The 12134-nt window shown below is 39.5% G+C and overlaps 1 protein-coding gene across 2 annotated transcripts in view; it reads right to left on the bottom strand.

Moving 5' to 3' along the window:
- Positions 1-2793: 2793 nt before the first annotated feature.
- Positions 2794-12134, bottom strand: part of Xpnpep3 (X-prolyl aminopeptidase 3) — a 73688-nt gene continuing 64347 nt past the window's right edge. Inside the window, exon 11 of one of the 2 annotated variants that reach the window (XM_047550659.1) lies at positions 2794-4055. The gene's annotated coding sequence lies outside the window, so the exon portion shown is untranslated. Of the gene's footprint in view, positions 4056-7788; positions 8063-12134 lie in introns of those variants that run through there. The other variant, XM_047550660.1, reaches the window with a different exon arrangement.

Raw genomic sequence — 12134 nt, 5'->3', positions numbered from 1 at the left:
CAAGACAAACCAGCAACAGACTCCATCTCTAAATAAATAAATTGAATTAAAACTTTTAAAATTACTTAGAAAAAGAAGAACAAAATAAATCCAAACCGGGTAAAATGAAAGAAATAAAGATAAGGGCAGAAGTCAGGCGTGGTGGCACATTTCTGTAATCCTAGTGATTTGAAGGCTGAAGCATGAGGATTCCAAGTTCCAGGCCAGTCTCAGCAATTCAGGGAGACCTTCAGCCACTTCATGAAACCCTGTCTTGAAATGGAAGGAAGGAAGGAAGTGGGAGAGGGAGGGAAGACTGGGATGTTGTTTAGTGGTAAAGCTGGGTTCAGTTTTCAGAACAACAAAAACCAAAATGGCAAAGAAAAATCAATGAAATAAAGGATTTTGGGAAAAGATCAATAAAATTCACAAATTTTTAGGAAGGCTGAAAAAGAAGAGAGAAGACAGTAATTACCAATATCTGAAATGAACAGGATATCATTACATACACTATAGATCTAAATAGACAAAAAAAACTACTTCAGAAACCACAAATTATCACAACTCACCTGAGATGAAACAAATAATTTGAAAAGCTCTATAACTATTAAGGAAATTGAATTTGCAATTTTAAAACTTCCAAAAAAGAAGTCTCCAAATTGGGATGATTTCACTGGAGGATTCTGGCAAATGATTAAGAACTAGTACAATCTTACACAATTTATTCTAGGAAAAAGAAGTGTACTTTCTAATTAATTTTACAAAGCTAGTTTTATCTTGATAATAAAACCAGACAAAGACAGCATAAAACCAGAAAACTACACTGTGTGAGATGGCGTATGCATGTAATGCCAGCCACACAGGAGGCTGAGGCAGGAGGATTGCAAGTTCAAGGGCAGCCTGGGCAACTTAGTGACACCCTGCCTCAAAATAAAAGTACTGGGAATATAGTTCAGTAGGAAAGTGCTCCTGGGTTCCTGCCCTGCCTGCCCAGAAAGGAAAACTACAGACCAATAACGCTTGTGGATATAGACACAAAAATCCTAGCAAAATATTAGAAAATGAAATTCAGCAGTACATAAAAAGTTATTCACCATGATTTTGTGGAGTTTGTTCCATGGATATGAGGCTGGCTTAATGGTTTAAAAGCAATGGATGCTGCCATATTAACAGGCTCAAGAAGAAAAGTCACATGATCATATCAATAGGTGCAGACAAAATATTTGACAAAATTCAACATTTATTCATGATAAAAATTCTCAGAAAAATAGGCATAGAGGGTGACTTCTCCAACTTGATAAAGAGCATCTACAAATGAGGTATAGTGGTTCACACCTGTAATCCCAGTGACTCTGGATCGCAAGTTCAAAGCCAGTCTCAGCAATTAAATGAGGCTCTAAACAACTTAGTGAAATCCTGAATCGAAAAATAAAAAGGATTTGTTTACAATAAAAAATAAATGAATAAATAAATAAATAGCCCACATTGGACATAAAAACAAAACAAAACAAAAAAAAAAAACAAATAGTCAAACCTCCTATTCAAGAGGCATCAAATTCCTGACAGTAGTTCTGCTTTTGCAATAAACTTGACTTTCATATTGGACTTTTCTCATCAAGCAAATAAAGCCCCTTTCAGAAAAAAAAGAAAAATAAAAAGGGCTGAAGATAAAAAATAAAAAGTGACTCAGTGGCAAAGTGGCTTTGGGTTCAATTCCCTGGTATCACCCCCCAAAAAAAACCTTACAAAAAATCACTTAGTATTATACTTAATGGTGAAATATGAGATGCTTTCCTCTAAATTTGGAAATAAAACAAACACAGCCCTGGAACTTTGGGGACAAGTCATACCCAAATCATAGCATGCATCTTACATGAAAATTAACTCAATATGTTCCATGAACTTAAATGTAAAATGTAAAACTAAAACGTGTAGAATAAAAGGAAAAAAATCACAAGACCCTGTTAAGATGATGAAAAAATAGCTGTAGAGTGGAAGTATTTACAGTAAGCCCCACATCTGACAAAGCACTAATCTCTAGATGAAGGAAGTCAAACAGCAATTCAGCTGGGGCTGGGGCTGTAGCTCAGTGGTAGAGAGAGCACTTGTCTAGCACTTGCCCAGACCTTTTTTTTTTTTTTAAATTTTAGTCCTAGCTAAATTACCCACCCTGGTCTGGAACTTGTGATCCCCCTGCTTTAGCTTCCTGAGTAGCTGGGATTACAGAGAGATGCATAACAGTATTTAAAGAAATATATATATTTTTTTATTTGTCAATGAACCTTTATATATTTATATGCGGTGCTGAGAATCAAACCCAGTGCCTCACACATGCTAGGCAATCACTCTACCCCTGAACCACAAGTCCAGTCCCAACAGTGTTTTTTAAAAGATTTAATAAATAGGGCTGGGGCTGTAGCTCAGTGGTAGAGCACTTGCCTAGCATGGATGAGGCACTGGGTTCGATTCTCAGCACTGCATATAAATAAATGAATAAAATAAAGGCCCATCAACAACTAAAAAACAAAACAAAAAAAAGTTTAAAAAATTAAATAAATAAATAACTAGTTGCTGGGGTTGTAGCTTGGTGGTGGAACGCTTGCCTAGCACGTGTGAGGCACTGGGTTCAATCCTTAGCACCACATAAAAATAAAAAAGATATCATGTCCATCATCATCTATGACTAAAAATAAATAAATAAAAGTAAACATGCAACTACCATACAACCCAGTCATTGCATTCCTGGGCATTTATTCCAGAGAAATGAAGGCTTCTATTCACATAAACACCCATACATGAATGTTTATAGCAGCTTTATTCAAAATAACCCCAAACTGGAAACAGTCCCGACAGCTTATCCTTCAGTGGGTGAATGGCTAGCCTCTGATACATCCACACCACTCGGCAATAAAAAGGAGTGAACTATTGATACGCAACAATTGGATGAATCTCTAGAGAATCATGCAGAATGCAAAGAAGCCACTTACAAGGTCATATACTGTATGATTCTGTTTACTTACCATCTTGAAATGGCAGAACCATAGAGAAAAGACTAGTCCTTGCCAGCAGTGAAGGTGGGGATGGAGGTGGGAGAGAAGTGGATGTGGCTATGAAAGAGCAGCGCGAGGGCTCCTTGTCTAGATGGAAATATTAGGATCTTGATTGTACGTCAATACCCGGGTTGTGATATTGCACTAGATTTTGCAAGAGGTCAGCAATGGAGAAAACTGAATAAAGGGTACACAGGATGGAACTCTTTGTATTATTTCTTAAGAATTGCCCATAGAATTTACAGTTATTTCTAAATAAAAACATTAATGGAAAGAAAGTATTAGGCACCCTTTTAAGCTTCACCCCTTAGAATGGGCTTTGTCTTCAAGGAGCTCACACTCTAGTGAGCAGCTGGACACACCTGCATTGTTCAACACGGTATTCGGGGTCTTGATCTTTCCAGCATTCCCCTACCTTGTTTTGGTAGGAATTTTGCCTCCTGTTCTCCTTTCTCCTCCTCCACTTCCCACTCCAAATGACCTGGACTGTGACATGATTTGCAGGACCCATTGTGAAATGAAAATGGCCCCCGTGTTCAAAAACTGTTAAGAATTTCAAGACAGTGACAACAGAGTGTTAAACCACCTTCTGCTTCTTTTTATCTTTTTAACTTTTCTTAGTTGTAAGTGGACACAATGCCTTTATTTTATTTACTTATTTATTTTAAGGTGGTGCTGAGAATCAGCCCCAGTGCCTCACATATGCTAGGCAAGTGCTCTACCGCTGAGCTACAGCCCCAGCCCTTAAACTGCCTTCTGAGTGCAAGGTCCTGTGCAACTGTCCCATGCTTGATTCTAGTAGGGCTGCTGATGCCGTCTCACTTTCCCTTGCCAGTAGATGGTCCTGGTTACTCTCGTCAGAATCCTTCCAGGGAAGTCATATAGCACGTAGCAAGAAGAGTGAGAACGCTGTTTCTTTCTCCTGGGATGAGTCACGTATTGAACAAATAAATAACTGCTGTGTGGCAGGGATACAGAGGAGAGCAAGACTTGTCGATCATCCTAGCCTTCATGGAGCTTTATATTCTACAAGTAAACACAGACAACAGTAGTGAATTACAAATGGAATTAAATGCAAAACAAAAGAAGCACTTGTGGATGTGTGAGCAAAAATAACCAGGGAAGTCAGGTATGTGCGGGTCCTATTCTGTGGATGAGAAAAGTGAAGGTAAGAAATCTTACATAACTTGTTTTAAGGTTAGAAAGTTGGGGCTGGGCATGATCAGGCACACCTATAATCCCAGTGACTTGGGAAGCTGTGGGGAGTTTTGAGGATCAAAACTTCAAGGCCAGTCTCAGCAATTTACAGAGGCCTTGTCTCAAAAAACAAACAAACAAACAAACACAAATAAATAAAAAGGGCTGGGGATATAAATGGCTCAGTGGTAAAGTACCCCTGGGTTCAGTCCCCAGTACAAAATAAAATAAAATAAAATAAAATTAGGGGTTGGGGTCATGGGTCAATGGTAGAGCGCTTGCCTAGCATGTGTGAGGCACTGGGTTCTCAGCACCACCTGTAAATAAATGAATAAAATAAAGATCCATCAACAACTAAAAATATATAAATTAAAAAATAAGATTAGAGAGTTGGTAAATAGCCATGGAGAGATTCTGAGTTGTGCCTAACATCAAAGCTTTTCCAATTGCACCACGGTGGTACTGGGGATTCAACTTGGGGGGTGTTTTATCACTGAGCTATATTCCCGACCCTTTTTATTCTTTATTTTGAGACCAGGTTTTGCTCAGTTGCCCAAGCTGGCTGGAACTTGGGATCCTTCTGCCTCAGTCTCCTGAGTCACTGGGATTATATGCATGCTCCAACCTGCCCAGTTTGGTTACTTGAAAATTTAAGTATTTACTTGCATAAGCATGGGAAGCAGTTGAGTAAAGTAGGGTTATGTTTAGGGTCTGAGTGATAGCCAAATTAAAATCCTGATTTGGGTAAGTTTATTACTTCTATAAATCTTGGTTTCCTCATTTATCAAAAGAGGATTGCAGCCAGTGCAATGGCACATGCCAGTTATCCCAGAGGCTTAGGAGACTGAGGCAGGAGAATGGAGATTTCAAAGTCAGCCTCAGCGAAAGTGAGGTGCTAAACCACCCTGTGAGACCCTGTCACTAAATAAAATACAAAATAGGGTTGGGGATGTGGCTCAGTGGTTGAGTGCCTCTGAGTTCAATCTCTGGTATGCTCCCCCCTGAAAAAGAATCGCAAGGTATAGTTGTTACAAGGATTAAATGAGATGCTAATACACCACACACTCCAAGAACTCAGTGTTAGCTATAATACATCATATCCTCTGTTTTTCTCGTTTGTGTGAAAAGGGTCTTGACCTGCCTCACAGGGTCATCAAAAGGATGACTGAGATAACAATGTACCTCGAAGTGCTATATTATACAAACATGGCAGTTCTGTTAAAAACAAAACAAACATAAAAAACAAACAAACAAGGGTTGGGGTTGTGGCTCAATGGTAGAGTGCTTGTCTGGCTCATGTGAGGCACTGGGTTCGATCTTTAGCACCACATAAAAATAAATAAAGGTATTATGTCCATCTATAACTAAAAATATTAAAAACAAAGAAACAAAAACAACTCAGCTGGGTATGTTGACTGTAATCCCAGCTACTCAGGAGGCGGAGGCAGGAGGATTGTAAATTTCAGGCCAGCCTCAACAACTTAAAGAGGCCCTATCTCAAAAAATAAAAAAGGACATGGGACATAGCTCAGTGGTAGAGTGCTTGCCTAGCATGTATGAGGCCCTGGGTTCCATGCTGAGGAACACACACACATACACACACACACACACACACACACCACACACACACACCACACACACACACACACACACACACCACACACACACATAAAAACAAAAACAACCCAAAACTCATGGGGTTTCTTTTCTGATCAGTGATCCCGACTTCTGCCCAGAATGTAGCTCATCCCTTCCTTTGTCTGGTTACTTTAACTTGGATACTCCTCTATTCTGACAGGATACTGTATTGTCGTTACCTGCAGACCAAGAGCTCTTTGAGGGAAGGATGGCTTCCTCTTCAGTCTTTGTACCCCTGCTGCTTGGTGGACATACTGGCAAGGAGTATGGGCCCTTCATGGGGCTCTTCACACTTAACCCTGAGCTATTCTCCCATTTTTCATGCGTATCAAGTTCAAGGGCAGATAGCTGCTTCTGCTGCCCAACAAACAGCACACATCGGTACTACACCTGCCTCTCTCCTGTGCCAGTTATCTTCACAGAATACAAAACCACTTTACTGTTTAAAACTTTATAGGATTCTAATTCTATGTTGACCCTTTCTATGTTATTCCTTTTCACGTAGGCATATTTATTTATTTAGTATGCATTTTGGTATAAATGATTGCATTTTGTAGTTATGTTGTGTTTATGTGTATTATTGTGAGATTCTTGAAGCACAGAGAAATTATCTTGAGAAAAGAGGGACGACCTTCAGGCCTTGGGTGGTGTCCTTACCATCTCTATGGAGCTATCTCCTATATATGAATCCAAGGGCCCAGGGCCGCTCTTTCATTCTTCAGCTCTGTCCTTATCCTTTGCCCAACTCATTGTGGTTGGGGGCTTCACTTGGGCAGTCACCTTTAGGTTACACCATAATATCAACATAACCTCTCAAGTCCCTACCAACATTTTATTTTATATATTTATTGTTTACAGTACTGGTGATTGAACTGAGTTTCGCTCATGGTAGGCAAGTGCTCTACCACTGAGTTAAACCTTCAACCCCCCAACATTTTATTGTAATTTAAATAGTTTAGGGATGTTGGACCTGGTGGTACACTCCTGCTTGTAATCTTGGTGGCTGGGGAGGCTGAGACAGGAGGATTGCAAGTTCCAGGCCAGCCTCAGCAATTTAGTAAGGTTCTCAGCAACTTAACTGAGACCATGTCTCAAAATAAAAAATAAAAAGGGTTAGGGATGTGGCTCAGTGGTTAAGTGCCCCTGGGTTCAACTCTTGGTATCAAAAACAAAACAAAATATATTTCAGTATTTATAAAAATTGTCCCTAAACTACATATTTATAAATAAACTACATGTATATAAACTATATGTTTATTGTTTAGGGAAAGATTTTATAAATACTATGTTAAATGGCATCTGGGTAGCTGTCTGGGAATGCAACTAGAATACATATATGTATATTCACACACATATATTTTAATAAATAAATATATATGTGTATATACATATTTTTTCTCCCCTCCCTCCTTCCCTCCCTCTTTTCCTCCCTCCTCCCTTCCGCCTTCCCTCCCTCCCTTCCTTCATTCCTTCCTTCCTTCTGTATTGGGGATGGAACTCAGGGCCCTGCACAGGCTAGACAAGTGCTCTACCACTAAGCTACAGCCCTTTTTTAACATCTTATTTTGAGACAGTCTCACTAGGTTGACCAGGCTGTACTGAAATGTGCATCTTCCTGCATTAAACTCTCAAGTAGCTGGGATCACTGTTGTGCACCACTGCCCAGCTTTTATATTAATTCTTATGAGAAAAAAATCTCCCCTTTTTGCTACCATTTGGAGTTTTCTGGAATATAATGTTGACATAAAGAATGTTATCCTATAAAAATTCCAAAGTTAAAAATAAAGAATTAAGGGCTGGGGGTGTGGTTCAGTGGAAGAGTCCTTACCTTTCATGTGGGAGGCCCTGGGTTTGAGTCCCAGCACCAAAAAAAGAAAAAAGAAAAAAAAAAAAAAAAGAATTGAGGATTTTTTTAAAATTTAGAATTACTTATGTCATCAGTCTTCTCTATGCACATTTATAAACATAAGCAACTGAAAAACGCTCATCAAGATTTTTCTTTGACGGTGCTGGGGATAGAACTTGGGTCTCATGCATGCTAAGGAGCACTCTACTATGAGCCACTCTGACAGTCTGAAGCCACCAGGAAGACATCTTTTGGTTGTGCTAGTTTATCAGGAAGTGTCTGGTTGTCCAAAACGATTTACGTGAACGTGATCAGTGACCATATTGTTGTACTGAATCAGGTGTAAATGATCCTAGAACAAAAAGGAGGAAAAAGAAGGAAAAGGAACTCAATCAGGAACTTATTTAGTTTCAGTGTGACTTTTTGAAAATGAACCTTTATAAGGTGTTGATTTGCAAAGTGATATAAAACAATAAAATGGCAGGAATGCTGTTTTATTTTTAATTTAATTATTATTATTATTATTGGTAGTAACAGGGATTGAACCCAGGAGTGCTTTACCACTGAGCTACATCTTCAACTCTTTTTAAGTTTTATTCTGAGACAGGGTCTCACTAAGTAGTACAGGCTCACCTGCAGCTTCAGTCTCCTGAGTCACTGATCATAGGCGTGCACTATCATACCTGGCTTGCTGTTAGTTTTTGAAAGTTAACTTTAGTTAGGGGGTGGGGGTTGTAGCTCAGTGGTAGAGCACTTGCTTGGCATACTTGAGGCACTGGGTTCAATTCTCAGCACTGCATATAAATAAATAAAATAAAGGTCCATTGACAACTAAAAACTAAATCAAACAAATTTTAGTTAGAATGTTATCAAATATTGCTATTATGTATCAGAAGATCTTCAAATTCATATTCTGGTCTTGCACATTAAAAGAAAAAAAGACTCTTGGATTTTACTGGAACAGGGTTTATATACTGTAACTTAAAATTTGTGTGTTCATAAAATTACAAAGCCTGGAAAGAAGCTTGGTCTCTGTGATTTCAACACTCACTAGCAGGCAGGCCTTCTGTGGCCTGACTTCAAAGTTGACCTAGGCTCGTGACCTTGAGAAACTCCACTTCCTTCCTTTGCTATCCTGCCTGGGCCTGGTAGAGGCTTCCTGTTGTGGCTAATGTTTAGGATGCCTCACCATTCCATCTGGCTGTTCTTTTAGCAACTGTGAAAAAATTCCTGACATTACATTTTTCTGTTTTAACAGACTTCTGTCTAGCTGGTCATGGTGGCATATACCTGTAATCCTGGCAACTCAGGAGGCTGAGGCAAGAGAATTGCAAGTTCAAAGCTAGTCTCAGCAATTTACAGAGACCTTTCTCCACTCTTTTTTTTTTTGGTGGTGCTGGGGATTGAACCCAGGGCCTTGTGCTTGTGAGGCAAGCACTCTACCAACTGAGCTATCTCCCCAGCAACCTTTCCCAAACTATAAAATAAAAAGAAACAGAACTGTAGTTCAGTGGTAAAGCACCTCAGTACAAAAATGAAACAAAAAAAAATGACTTCTGATGCAAGACTTTAGAGGTTAAGTATTATGATAATGAATGTTTTTTTATTACCGTGGTTGAATTCAGAGTAGGAGTTACTAGTTTAGTTATGAGTACAATAATTCACTCAAGAGACATGACTACAAAAGAGAGTAACCAGCCGGATGCAATGATACAAACCTGTAATCCCAGCTAATCTCGGGAGGCTGAGGCAGGAGGATTGCCAAATTCGAGATCAACCTGCGCAACCTAGTGAAACCCTGTCTCAAAATAAAGTGCTGGGGATGTGGCTTAGTGGTGAAGCACCTTTGAGTTCAATACTCAGTGCTGAGAGAGAGAGAGAGAAACACACACACAGTAGTGGACTGGAGGCACTGAGGACTAAATGCAGGGTCTCGCACTTCTGAGGTAAATGCTCTACTCGTGAGCAATATCCCAGGTCTTCAAACTGTGGATTTGGGAAGGCTGTGAAACAAGTCTTTGGGGGAAAAGGAGGAGCATAAGGGAGGAGGCAAGATAGCAGGGGAGATGGAAAGAAGCGGGCATGGGCCCCAAGAGGAGTGAAGGCTGAGACAGAGGGAAATATGTAGGTGCACCCCTAGGGGAGTGCAGGGTAGGGAGTTGCCTCTGAGAGCCGATGCTTTTACTGAAGAGGGAGAGGAATGTATTTAGTTGAGTTTGTGAGTGACTGATAAACTTTTCCTCTTCTAAAATTATTCTTTTGGTCACAGTTGTGAAAACAGTTGCTTAAAACAACCTCTAACTGGGCATGGTGGTGCATGCCTGTAATCCCAGTGACAGCAGACTGAGGCAGGAGTATTTCAAGTTCAAGGTCAGCCTCAGCAAATGAATGAGGCCCTAAGCAACTTAGTGAGACCCTGTTTCAAAATAAAAAATAAATAAATAAATAAAAAGAACTGGGGATGTAGCATGACCGGGTTCAATCCCCAGTACCAAAACAAAACAAAAACCAACCAGCCTGTAGCATTCTGATTCTGTGAGAGTGCTTATTCCCCTGCCAGTTCTAGTTGTGCCTAATGGGGTGGAATGGTTTCACACATGGCCTTTCAGAGGCCTAGAGACAGGGCTGGGGTTGTAGCTCAGTGGTAGAGCGCTTGCCTAGCACATGTGAGGCCCTGGGTTCGATCCTCAGCACCACGTAAAAATAAATAAATAAAATAAAGGTATTGCGTCCATCTACAACTAAAAAATACTTAAAAAAAAAAGGGGGGGGGGAGTCTGGAGAGAATGATCCTGCTTCCCCTCCCTCTCTTATCCACCCATAATAGCTGGTTCTCTCAACCACTTTTTAAATGATGCTATTGCCTGGTAACTCTCAGCTGGTCACATCTTTTTAAAGATAGGTAACTAACCCTTGCAAGGCCCTGGTTTAATCCCCAACAAAAAAAAAAAGTTCCCCTAAAATGTACTTACTTTAGATGCAGAGTGACTATTGCAGGGAACTATGAAATTACTAACTTGTTATTTGGTGATTTGATTTAGCATTTCATTAATTCTCATCTGAATTAATTAAATACATCAACTCCAATCTGCATTTAGCCCTCTTCTTCCTCTTGTCATATGCTAATATAGTTTTTAATTAAAAATTGTTTTATTATGGTAGTATGGAACATAAAATTTACAATTTTAATAATTTTAAGCATAAATACATTGTTCCGCTGTCACCACCACCCATATTCAGAACTTCACCTTCCCAAACTGAAATTCTACTCATCAGATAACTCCTCATTCTCCCTGCTTGCTAACCCAGCCAGTGGTGACCAGTTGTACTTTGTCACTATGAATTTGAATTTGACGACACTAGGGACCTCATACGAGGGGAATCATACACTATTTGTCTTTATGTCTGGCTTATTTCACTCAACCTCATACCATTAAGGTTCATTTATGTTGTTGTATGTTTCTGTTTTGAGACAGGGTCTTGCTATGTTGTTAGCCTCAAACTTAAGCTCTTCCTGCGTCAGCCTTCTGAGTAGCTGGGATATTGCCCCCGTACTTGGCAATATCCTTTTTAAAAGTTGAATAACATTCCATTGTATGTATTTTGTTTATCCATTCATCCATCGATGGACATTTATACCTTTTGGTATTGCAAATAATGTTGCTGTGAAGATAGATGTCTGAATATCTGTTTGAGTCTCTGCTTTTAATTCTTTTGGGTATATATCTAGAAATGGAATTGTTGGATTATATGGTAATTAATTTCTTTGAAGAACAAACATTGCTATTTTTAAGAGCAGATTTTTTCAGGCCTCTGCAATTAGACTCTGTGCCTAACTAATTGATGCAATGTTGAATATGATAGCCTATAGTGCTCCCCTAGTGTAAAGCAGAATCACACAAGTATCATGTACAGATGATAGAGATGATAATCAGTGTAGGAGTTGGCTTAAGTTTGAGACTTCAACCTCTGTAACATGCAGAGAAGCACTACCAGACATGGGGCAGTGGAATCTTTAATAATATTTCTTGAAATGAATATTTTTATAGTTTTTCTTGATCTACCCTTAAAGGTTTCCCACTCTCAACTTTGTTCCCTAGGAAAAGATAGTATTTAATAGCCACTACCCAGGAACCACTGGGGCTTAAAGACTGGTGGAAATCTGTATCAATATTTATGTACTCACAGAAATCTTTATGTCCATGGTAAACTCTCAACAGCCTAATTCTAAATTGTATGATTCTAAATTAAAGACCCTCAGTGTTGGGATTTGAAATCAGTATTTGGGGAGTCACCAATCCTCTTGTCCTCAGGAGGGCCAGATGGACTCAATTTGGAGCAGCTAGAGTCTCTTTACCTGTCACTGGTCACCAGGAGCCCTGGACTCACTGAAATAGGACAAGGAGGGGCAGCAGCAGCAGGAG

This window comes from Sciurus carolinensis, chromosome 4 (assembly GCF_902686445.1).
Source record: "Sciurus carolinensis chromosome 4, mSciCar1.2, whole genome shotgun sequence".
NCBI lineage: Eukaryota > Metazoa > Chordata > Mammalia > Rodentia > Sciuridae > Sciurus > Sciurus carolinensis.
The sequence above is the reverse complement of the archived record's forward strand: the minus strand, read 5'-3'. Positions and strand labels throughout refer to the sequence as shown.